We start from the raw sequence: 12281 nt of genomic DNA on the forward strand, positions 1-12281 counted from the left end.
GCCCATTATGAAGTCCGTGTGTGTGTGTATGTGTTTGAATTTGTGTGTGTGTATGTAAGTGAAAGAGAGAGCGAGCGAAGGAGAGCGCGTGAGTGCGAGCACTTGGGGAAGAGAGGAAGGAGGAGAGGAAAAGGTTATCATGAAGGATGACAAATTGGGTTAAGAGACACATTGGAAAGAAAGTCTCTAAAGAATGTAATAAAATATATCTTTCCATTTAACATGTTTCATAGTAAAAAAAATTTTATAAAATCTCTGCATTTCAATCTTAACTCTTATTCTATCCAATCTTTGATTCCTTTTGAGAATAAATGTAGCACACAACAAAACGTTGAAAGCTGTTTAGAAGAAAAAAATTGATAGAGAAATAAAAAATCCTTAAAAAAATGAAAAAAAAAAAAATTTCCCACAACCGGGCCTACAACTAACTCATTTCAAGCTTCTTAGCTTAGATCACCAAGTGAAAAATGTTTGTCTGGTCAAGTTCCTAGTAAAATGCTACCGGGAAGGTGCGTAAATGAGTTAAGTGGTCACCTTGCTCTCGGCCTAATCTTGACTTCCTTTCTAATTGTCCTCATCCCCTATTGAGTTAGCCCCTTCAGGTTCTCTTTCTGGAACATTTCCTACCCATTGCAGAAGTATTTATGGTACTGCAAGACAGCGGTGGCGGTGTTAGTGATAGGGTCAGGTGGGCAGACCAGGGCAGAGCGAGAGGAGGTGTGACTGAATCATCAGCGGGGCATCTGAGTCATTTCTTCTCTCTCAGCTGAAATCAGAATTGACAATTTGATTTTAACAGGTATTTCTCAATTTACCTAATGATAAGAGTCACCTGTAACAGGGTAAATTGAATTATGGACCCCATTTTGCACATGTTCTTCATCTTCATCGGCATTCCTGTGGCTGTGAACCCACTATTAACAGGGCGTCTTGAAGGTGCTATTTTTTTGGGAAGGTGTGGCCCAGCGGAAACAGGTGGGCCTTACTCCATATTTCTGAAGGCCTTATAAAGAGAAAGCCACAGGGAGAAGCCAGAGCAGGAAGTCAGAAGGAGCCGGGCAAGAAAGGAGAAGACAGTGCCATGCAATGTGATGAAGAGAAGAGATTCAATCCAAGGATTGTGGCAGGCCAGCAGGAGGAATGTGACTGACACTGGGAGGAAGCAAGCCTTCAGCCAGCCCATTATGGGGATTTGTCATAGCAGCCAGGCAAACCTAGACATGAGGTTACTGTATGAATGTTAATTCCCAACCCTTTTCCCCAAAGATTTAGATTCAGGAGACTTGGGATAAGTCCCCAGGTAAATCATTTCTATCATTAGCCAAGTTTGAGAAGCAATGGAAAGAATCATTATGATTTATTTCTAATTTATAAAGTCTAAAAGAGCAAATTCTCAAACCATTCCCAAAATGTCATTTATGCATGAATTATACAATTGAGAAAATTTTATAGCACTTTATAAATATAATCATGGATATATCAGTAGAATGGAAGTCATATTATCATATTTCCAAGAGTTATATTTTTATAAAACTAAGAATGCCAAGCAGTAATCCAATTTTGATGGTAATAAAAGTCAGAGGAGTCATTCAATGCACTGATTTCCTACTTCATGGGTCTTTCATACCTGATAAAATTCTCTAGTTTCCTAAATGGAAGAAGAGTTTCAGAAATGCTATGTGACTTGTCCAAGGACACACAGCTACTTGTGCAGTGATGCAGTTTTTATCAGCCCAGAGGAAAAGAAGTAAAATGAGTTGTATATAGTTGTATATAGTGATACCAGCTTACATAAAGTGAAAGCTCCTTCATGATAAAAAGATTGCCTTTACATTTCCAGTACCCAGCCGTGCAACACACAGTAGGCCCTTAAAGGTTATTGAGTAGGTACTCCTACGCATAGACATATGTAGAGTTACAGCATGAATACACCTGAAGGAAATGATATGCATGTCATATATCCAGGACCAGATGCAACCCAGTTTTCCACCGCCAGTGCCAAAGTCCACTTGCTGTCACTCATGACAGGTTTTGAAAACTGGATTCCTCTTTGCCACAGCTAGAGTCTCCTCCGGAGTCCCAGAGGACTCAAGCAACCTCACTCCTTTAACACATTGTGCACTACCAGTATTTTTCCTCTGTGTGCCATGTTGTGAAAAAGTCTGAGCCAATCTAGCGAAAAAGAGCTGGGAGAGCCAGGAGGGCATGGGCATGGCAGCGGGCCCTTCTCATTTCTGGATCAATAGGGGTGTTAAAACATAAATGAGTGGCCAGCTTCCACCCCAGACCAACTCAACGAGCATGTCGAGGGGGGCTCCCAGGCATGAGTCTTCTAAAGTTCTCCCAGGTGATTCCAATGCACAGTCAGGGCTGAGAACCACTGTGTACAACAAGACAGGAGACCAGACATCCAGAACAAGAAAAGCCTTTGGACTTGGCAATGCTTCCTTGTTGACTCCATCTGCTGTGTGCAACCGACTGAAGAGAGACTCTCCTGGAGGCTTGCAGCTAGGAGGTGTGAACTGACAGTGCTGTGCAGAGGCACTCCTGGGGGTCTGGCATAACCCCAAAGCCCACATTTCTTCTCTTCACAACCACCAAGTTGGCTCTGTGCTGACTGCTCAGGGCAGGCATCTGGTGGTGAGGACACTAGATAACCTTACAGGTGGTTCTGGTTTTTATAAACAAGTGCCTGTGTCCCAAGGGAAGTTTAGGGACTTTTTAGGCTTAGACAGGAGTATCATAATGAAACACGAAGAGAGGAGGCCTTTGCCCAGCCTGGAGGGAACGTTCCCCAGGAGAAGAGGACTTCTGCTTTTCCTCTCTCTTGCACTGCCAAGGAGACAGACACTCCTGAGAGAGAAGTGCCATGCTGTGAGTCTGCACAGAAGGGGCTCTGGGGGCCTTGGCAAAGTTTCCTGTGCCCCAGCACAGCCCGGATGTAATAGGGAACCTCTGGCCCTGAGAACCACGTCCACGGCAGCAGTGGATGTTTTGATGGAAAACTGCGTGTCCAAGGGTAAAAGGCCAGACCGCCGCCTGCCCCTCACCTCTTACCTCCAACGCCTTAGTGTGGAATCCATGACTCAGTTCTGGGGGGAAGAGGTGGGGGAACCCCAGGAAGGACTGGCTTGCTTATCTTTCTCCTTACCCTAGGGGACTAGAGTCTCAAGGCCTGATATTAAATTGCTATATAATGAATGAGAGATTTGTCTTGTCCTCCTGAGTTCTTGGACAGAGACTTATACCTGTGTGACGACATTTTAAAAAAATTAAGTCATAGGTATTAAGAGAAATGGGAGGTGGCAAAACATGAATTAGGTGTACCATAGCATCATATTTTACTTCTCTTATCACATTCATCACAGAAATAGAACTGTTTTGATTATAAGCCTGTGTTTCCCTTCTGGACTCTGAGTTCTCCGAGGACAAGGGCTGTTTCTCATCCAGCCTTCTATGTTTAGAACTTAACTGCTGTGCCTGGCACAGAGCAAACCATCAGTTAATGCTGAGTAGTGAACTGCCTAGGGATGAGCTAGTAGTGGAAGCTCAAAGCAAAAAGAGTCAGCAAATATCAGCCCCAGAGGCAATTTTAATGGTTATTAAACAGATTTAACTGCAGGCTGAAATGTAGGGAAGTTCCATGGCTGGAGAAATTACTTTGCCTTAGTTGTAATCCATAAAGACCAGTACCTGCTCTGACAGACTCTATCAAATGCTTTACAATGATTTGTGATATGTTTAGGAAGCAAAGTTTAAAGGAAAGAATGACTCTGTGGTGCTGTATCGTACGTATGTAGTATAAATTGTGCTGCAGAACAGTGATGACGGATGATGATTAAACTGCTAAAGAAAATAAAGCAGATTTATTTCCACAGAGTTCCTGAAGAAACTAAAACCCGAAGTTATTAATTTGGGCTCGTCAGAAGAATAGTATTACACTGGACCTCTCTGTGTTTACCGAATTTGTGTCACAGCCCAAGGAGTGAATGGTGGAAATGTTCAGTTGGCTCAGGGTGGTTTAGGGTGAGAAGAGGGTGAGGGCAAGCAAGAGCAGTGGAAACAAGAGACCTCTTTGTGCAATTCAAATCATGCCCAGGAGGTGACAATCTGCTATGCTTACGGACAGAGCAAGGTTTAGTCATGCCTTGTTTGCCCTGATTGCCTCCAATTCTGGCATCCTTCCTCTTTAGCTTGGAACAGATGATTTTTAATAAATGTTTGCTGAATAAATTGAATGAACAAATAAACTTTATTTATATGATTAACATCTTGTGGTCAAGATGAAGAAATGTGGGTTGGGTGCTGTATTAATCAGCCAAAGGAGTGCTGATGCAAAACACCAGAATTCAGTTGGTTTTTATAAAGGGTATTTATTTGGGGTAGAAGCTTACAGCTACCAGGCCATTTGCTCACCAAAGTCTGTTGGAGCAAGATGGCTGTCGATGTCTGCCAGGGTTCGGACTTCCTGGGTTCCTCTCTTCCCGGGGTTTGTGTCTTTCCAGGCTCAGGGTTCCTCTCTTCTCAGAGCTTGCTTCTCTTTCCTCACAACCAAGCTCTTCTGTGTGCTTATTTCCTGGGGCTCCAGCTCAAGACTCCAGCATCAAAACTTCAGCTCTGTCCTTTGCCATGTCTTTTATCTGTAAGTCCCCACCCAACAAGGGGCAGGGACTCAACAGCCTACTGATGTGGCCCAATCAAAGCCCTAATCATAATTTAATCATGTAGTGTGAAACTTTAGACAGATCAGTTTACAAACATCATCCAATATCTATTTTTGGAATTCATAACTATATCAAACTGATACAGATACTAAGATTCTGAGGAAGACTTGGAATTGATCTCATATCTGAAAAGTTCTGAAAGAGCTAAAGTCAACCTAGAGGAGGATCTCTAGTGTCTTGCTCCTCAGTTCAGCCTTTAGCTACATCCTTTTCAGTATGTTATCAATGACCTGGGTATAAAAATAAAGACTTCAAAGATCTTAAAAAATGTGTATGTGTTATATAACATATTTTTATTTTATTTCTGACTACAGGGACAGTATACTATCAGTGTAGAAAATTTGGAAAATATCTAAGATATAAAGAAAAAATTTAAACTGAGTACAAATATATTTTAATATAGCAAAGAATGTAATATATAGGTATGTTTCTTATTTCTGTCCTTTCATATATCAGAAGAATTTCTCGGTCATTTAACTTTTAAAACATACTATTTCATGAACAGCATTCCACTTTGTGAAAGTATGATTTAATTGTCCTTTCCCTTAATATTAGATGTTTAAATTGTTTCTGGTTTTGTGAATGTGCTTTGTTATTTAAAACACCACGAAGATGACCTTTTTTTCTTGATGACCTTCAGATGGTTCTAAGATCATTTCCTTGAACAATCAGTATTATTCAGTTAAAAGGTATGAATGATTATAAAGTTTCTGGATTTGTTTGCCAAATGTCTTTCTGAAATGGCTGTTCCAAAAACCTTCCTACGTCACAATATGGACAAACACACAACAATGGAACTCTCTGTGTTGTTAGAAATAGTTTATATCTGTGCTGCCTAATTTAGTATTCCCAAGCCACATGTTATTGAGCATTTGAAATGTGGTTAATGAAACCTGCTTCCTGCTCTGGGAGGGAGGAATACTGGTAGACCTAGTTTTCAGTCTGGCAGAAGGATGTGCAATTTAAGTTCAGAGTCAAAAATATTATCATAGGGGAAGAGAGAGCATTCTCTTATGTCTGCTAGGACATCATGGAAGCCTTCTTGTAGGAGGAGCATCTAAGTTGGGTCTCGGTTTTAGGGGTTAAGGGTAGGACTGGGGGATGCCGGGTGGGTGGGAGGTTAGGGATTCCAGGCAGATGAAGCAGCCAGGGCAGAGGAGGGGCAGGAGCTCTGCTGCCTCCTGGAGAACTGCAGAGATTTTGCGTGGCCACAGCCCAGAGCTGAAGGCTCAGGAATGGTGGGGAAGGAGGAAGACTATGAGGCTGGAGAGAGGCCAGCCCGGTGCTGAAGGCCCGTGGTGACTCCATCACTATGGGCTGAGCTGTGTTCAAGTCCTAACCACCCCAAGTACCTCGGAAGGCACCTTATTTGGGCATAGGTTCCTTGCAGCTGGGATTAGTTAGGATGAGGCTACAGTGGAGTAGGATGGGCCCTGATGCAATGACTGGGGTCCTAATGAGAAGAGGAAATTTGGAAAATTTGGACACAGACCCAGGGGAGAAGGACATGTGTCCATGGAGGCAGAGATCGGAGTGGTGCAGCCTCAAGCCAGGGAAGGCCAAGGGCAGCCGGCAAACCACGTGGAGCCGGGGAGAGGCGAGGAAGGGGAAGGATTCTCCCCTAGAGGTTTCAGAGGGCGCGTGGCTCTGCCGGAGCCCTGATTTTGGACTTCCAGCCTTCATAACTGTGAGACAATAGCTTTTGTTGTTTTAAGCCACCCAGTTCATGATACTTTTTAATGGCAACCCCAGGAAACTAAGATGATGGTCAAAAAGGGAAAAAACCTAGATTCTATCCTAGCCCAGAGGCCACAGCCACGGAAATCTTCTTGAACTTCTGAACATGTTCTACGTTGCTGCATCATATATGGCTGAGCTGACCCAGAAGCAGGCAGAGGAGACGTGAGAACCTTCATACTCCACAATCCAGTGTTCATTAGAGACAAGGGAGGAAAAGAAGGGGCAAGGAGCAAAACTGAAAGCTTCTCTTCCCCCTGATGTCTTTCAAAGAAACAAACACCTACAACTTAAATTAGTCTATTTGTTTCTGAAGTCAAGGTGAGTTAATGTGACAATTTGCCTTTGTATGTCACCCAGTGCTCACCTTTCCAGTTTGGAGCTAGAATCCTTGTCAGCACGTGGATTGTTCTTATATCAATTTTGGTCTAGCATGTAGCTATCAAACTGGTTTGGAGTTTTGATTTATCCTTTGATTGCTGCTAGCAAAGAGGAACTGTCCTCAAATTGATGTTGTCACGTTATTACAAAGTCCCTGATTATTAGGCAACCTTAATTCTCTGCCTTGATTATTAATAATCATTGACGCTTTAAATTTCAAACTGAAAATGGAAAGGATTTGATTTAAAATTCAGATTAAGGAAAGTTTCACACTGTCCTCCCAGCAATGTAGGAAGAAAGCAAATGAGGTGATCAAGGAATCTGAGTTGAATGGAAGAATAAATGTCAAGCATTCTGGAAAGCTTCTAGTCACTATCAATTTCTTAGGAAGGAAGCACTTTAAAAAGCAAGACTGACTGAGAGGTGGATTTGGCCTTTGGGGTAAACTAGATGTTCTTTTTTTAATCAAAGATCCTGAAGTAGAATCACTCAATTTCTATCATCATGGAAGCAGCTTTGCTGAATATAAGATTAATCTAGTATTTGAGATGTACAAATCAACTTTATTTTTAAAATTAATTTTATGGAAATTACTCTCTAATACCATCAACTGTTTCTGTATTTAAGACCTAATCAACTCCTCTTAAAAAGTAGCTTGTGGGTAGGTTTTTCATGCGCCTCTACATGAATAAAACCCCGTGTACTTATAAGGTCATTCTAGAATTGTCCTATTGCCCTATAGCCTTTTTTTTTGGAACGAAGGTTTGTTGTTTAATTGCATGTGTATATTAATGCAATTACAGCCCTCAAAATACTCTAATTCCAAGGGTACCCTTGAGAAAGAAAACTTTCAACAGCAACTGCAATTATATGAAATTCGAATCGTTGCTTCATTTGCTAGCTTTCTAGTGACCTACATAGCTTGTTTTCAATCTTATGCTATAAAAACAATGCCACATATTGTCATTCATTATGAATATGTAATTTACTGTGAGTCCAGGAATCTGTAGAATATATTCCCCCAGAGAATGACTGCTGGATCAAAAGTTAAATGCATTTGACATGGTGGAATTTTGAGAGAAATTGCCAAATTACCCACTAAAGGATTTTTATCAATTTTTTTCATTCTTACTAGCAATGCGTGAGTGGTTCTTTGCTCCCACCATGACATCACTAGGGGATTTTTGCGACTCTTATGTCATTTAGCTGAGGCTTAATTTTCATTTCTCTTATGTGTAAAGTTATCCATTTCTTCCTATGTTCAAGATCTATTTCCACTTTTTTTTAAAGATTTATTTTTTATTTATTTCTCTCCCCTTCCCTGCCTCCCCGCCCAGCTGTCTGCTCTCTGTGTCCATTCTCTGTGTGTTCTGTGGCCGCTTGTATTCTTGTCAGTGGCACGGGAATCTGTGTTTCTTTTTGTTGCGTCATCTTGTTGTGTCAGCTCTCTGTGTGTGCGGTGCCATTCCTGGGCAGGCTGCACTTCCTTTCACACTGGGCGGCTCTTCTTATGGGGCGCTCACCTTGAGCGTGGGGCTCCCCTACGTGGGGGACCCCCCTGCGTGGCAGGGCACTCCTTGTGCGCATCAGCACTGTTCATGGGCCAGTTCCACATGGGTCAGGAGGCCCTGGGTTTGAACCTTGGCCCTCCCATGTGGTAGGCAGATGCCCTATCTGTTGGGCCAAATTCGCTTCCTATTTCCATTTATTTTTATGTGAAGTTTATATTTCTTTATTAGGTTGTTTGACTATTTCTTCCCAATATCAGAGAACTTTTTGGTACTTTTTTAGACAACTTAATGAAAACATAATTGATATACAATAAACTGCACATATTTAAAGGGCACAATTTGAAGAGTTTTGACATATATTTGTGTATATCTAAAGCTCCATGAACCCATCACCATAATCAAGAAAATGAACATTTCCATCACCCTAAAGTTTCACGTCCCCTGATAAGTATCAAATCAATACAACAAACTTGGCTTAAGAGGTTGGTTTAGAACACACAGAGAATATTGCTTGGAGTCTGCCCTACTCAAGTTATTCTGTCCTAAGATTGTGAATAGGTGGCTCAAGCATTAATATTCACTCATTACCATGTAAGCAATTGAAATCTTGTTTTTCTTTGAATTATAATTGTTACATATTTTTCTAAACCATCTGAAATTGCAATACATTTGAAAATGAAATGGAGAACTAAACGAAGATAATGTCTATTCTGCTTTTATTATAATATGGAAACACCTGTTTTTCTCTGATGAATTTAATAAGCTACTGATGGCAAAATTATATGTATTTATGCCTAGTCAGATTGTGTATGATACCATGAAATGCAATTATTATGCAAGCTCTCTAACTTGCCTATATGTAATCATATAGTCTAGCAGCAGAGGAAAATCATACTGTGTACAGTGCTCTTATCATTTGATGCTAATATAAGGCTGTTAATGTTACAAATGCTTTTTAAAAAACCAATTCTGGGTCTTTGAACTGAGTTTGAAAGCAATAATTTGATTTTCTATTGAGCTTGAACTTTGTGGTGAGTTTTGAATTTAATAGTGGTTTCTTTAATGATATAATTTTTTCTCTTAAATTTCTGTTCACCGATCTGAAATCTAGATCTTTTAAGTATAGGTTAACTGTTAGATTAAACACAAAATATCAACAGGCAAAACAATTAATAGGAAGATTTTCCACTTGGACCATAGCCTGAGGTTTGCAGAGCAGACAGTTAAAACTGTATGCTTTTAGATTCCCGAAGTAAAAAGACATTTGAATCAAGTCAGTTGCTTCCTCAAAAATTAAAGGATAAAGTAATTAACTCAGTATTTGAAAATATTTGAAACACAAGTATATAAAACATTTTGTTAAAGTTCAAATTATATAGTAGAGGCTAATTTTGTCAGCATTTAAGAATGATCACAAGAGCAACAGTTATTGAGCAATTTCTACCCAAAATTATTTGCAGCCATTACCTCATTTATTCATCTATATGGTAGCAGTATTATGTTCATTTTATAGTTGAGGTACAGAGATTTAACCAAATTTAATTTAATGCCCAATAAGTAAAGTTGCTGTTTTTTGAACCCAGAGGGAAAAACAGGTATAAAACGGGGGCATTTTCAGGACTTGGGAATCATCCCGAATGACACTGCAATGACAGATACAGGCCATTATATATCCTGCCATAACCTACCGAATTGTGTGGGAGAGAATGGAAACTACAATGTAAACTACATTCCATGCTTAGCGGCAATGCTCCAAAACGTGTTCATCAATTGCAATGAATGTACCACCCTAACGAAGGATGTTATCAATGTGGGAAAATGTGGAAGATGTGGGGAGCAGGCCTTATGGGAGTCTCCTGTATTTTTTTATCTAACGTTTATATTATATATATATATTTTTAAGTATTTTAAAAAATAGAGAAAAGAAAGTTATGTTGTGGACTCAGGGAAGCCCACGTGGCTCAGAGGTTGAGAGTTGGCTTCCCATGTAAGAGGTCCTGGGTTCAATCCCTCAAAAAAACAAAGTTATGCTTTGGAACTGTCAATTAAATAAGGTGGATTTCACACATGTGTTTATCCCTGCTACCTTTCGAAAGATAAAAATAATAGTAAATAAAGAAAAAAGTTTAATTTCATGACGAAAAAGAACAGAAAATTAGATTACAGTGCACAAAAGATGGCCACAAAATTTGAAGGATGGAAACAGATGGTGAATGGTAACTGATTTTGGAGAGGGGAGAAATCTGAACTCAAGGGTCTGCAGTGCCTGCGTGATGAGGCTAAGGGGCAGCAAGAGGCCAGAAGCTCAGGAAAAGGAGTTTCTGTTGGAAGGCAAAAAAAAAAAAAAAAGGGAGGGGAGGCGACAATAGAGCAGAAAATGGGGGATTTGTTGAAAAGCTATGCAAGTAGTACCCCAGCTCTCTTCCCAACCCAAATACAGCTAAGATGGAAACAAGAAAATGATTAACTTAAAAAATTACCTAGGTTATGATGGCCAGTTTACCAAATGAAATCAGTCTTTCATCAGATGAAAATATTGGTGGTATATCATTTAGCTTGTTACTTTTAATGCATTTTGTTAAGTTTGGTGATTTATTTTTCTTTGATTTTTTTACTTTTTAAGAAATTTTATGTTGTTGACATTTTTACTCGGATGCATATATTCCTCCCCGACCCCTGAGACGGCTCCCTCATCTGTGTATTCATTGTTTTTGCTTGTTGTTTGTGATCATTGTCTGCTTGTTGTTTTTGCTCACTGTCTTCTTGCTTTTTTTTTCTTTAGGGGGCACCAGGAATCGGACCTGGGAACTCCCATGTGTGAGGTGGGCATTCAGTTGCTTGAGCCACATCCACTTCCTGCTCACTTTGTTTTTTCTTGTTGTCTACTCTTTATTTGCTCATTGTCTTGCTCATTGTTTTTGCTTGTTGTCTGCTTCTTGCTTGTCTTCTTTAGGAGGCACTGGGAACTAAACTCAGGGCTCCCCATATGGGAGGTGGGTGCTCAACTGCTTGAGCCACATCAGCTCCCTGATTTTTCTTTTCATTGTAGACTTATTTTGGAAGACTGTCCCCTTCTGTTTATTTGATACAGTCATAAACAAGAAACTCAAGACACTGACTGAGAGAAGAGTTAGCATTTGAATTTCATTATGATCAATGAAATATTGCCTGATTTTATCCAGCCCTGATGATAATGGGAAGCAAATAAGTTCAAATTTAAATTAAAGAATAATTTAATTGGGCTATTAAATTAAAATCATCATCATTCTTAATTTTGCTATGATTTTATTAAAGTCAATGACTAACATGCACTTTTAAATAAAAAAAAAGTTGCATTGATTTTTAAAAGAAATGTTTCTCTCCCTAACAGCTCAGCAATGATCTGTTGGTTATGGTCAGCTGAGGACTTAAGGTCAAAAGATTTGGGTGGTGAGAATAAAATCAAATAATGAGCACAAAAGTCTACTGTTCAGTCTGACACAAAATATGTCTCAATTAATGGTAACTTGGATTATTACGGTAATTATTTTCAGATGCATATATTCATTGTAAGTTTTAGTGTGACTCTCTGCTCTCATTACCTTTCATAAACCCTTGGGTAGGGTTTTTTCCTAGCACATTCGCATTCTTTTTTTTTTTAATTAATTAATTTTTAAAATTAAATTGTCTTTTTTTTTTTAAGATACATAGATCACAAAAAATATTACATTGAAAAATATAAGAGGTTCCCTTATACCCCACACCACACCCCCTCCACTCCTCCCACATCATCAACCTCTTTCATCATTGTGGCACATTCATTGCATTTAGTGAATACATTTTGGAGCACTGCTGCACTGCGTGGATTATAGTTTACATTGTAGTTTACACTCTCCCCCAGTCCATTCAGTGGGTTATGGCAGGATATATAATGTCCAGCATCTGTCCC

The sequence above is a fragment of the Dasypus novemcinctus genome, chromosome 11 (assembly GCF_030445035.2).
Source record: "Dasypus novemcinctus isolate mDasNov1 chromosome 11, mDasNov1.1.hap2, whole genome shotgun sequence".
NCBI classification, from domain to species: domain Eukaryota; kingdom Metazoa; phylum Chordata; class Mammalia; order Cingulata; family Dasypodidae; genus Dasypus; species Dasypus novemcinctus.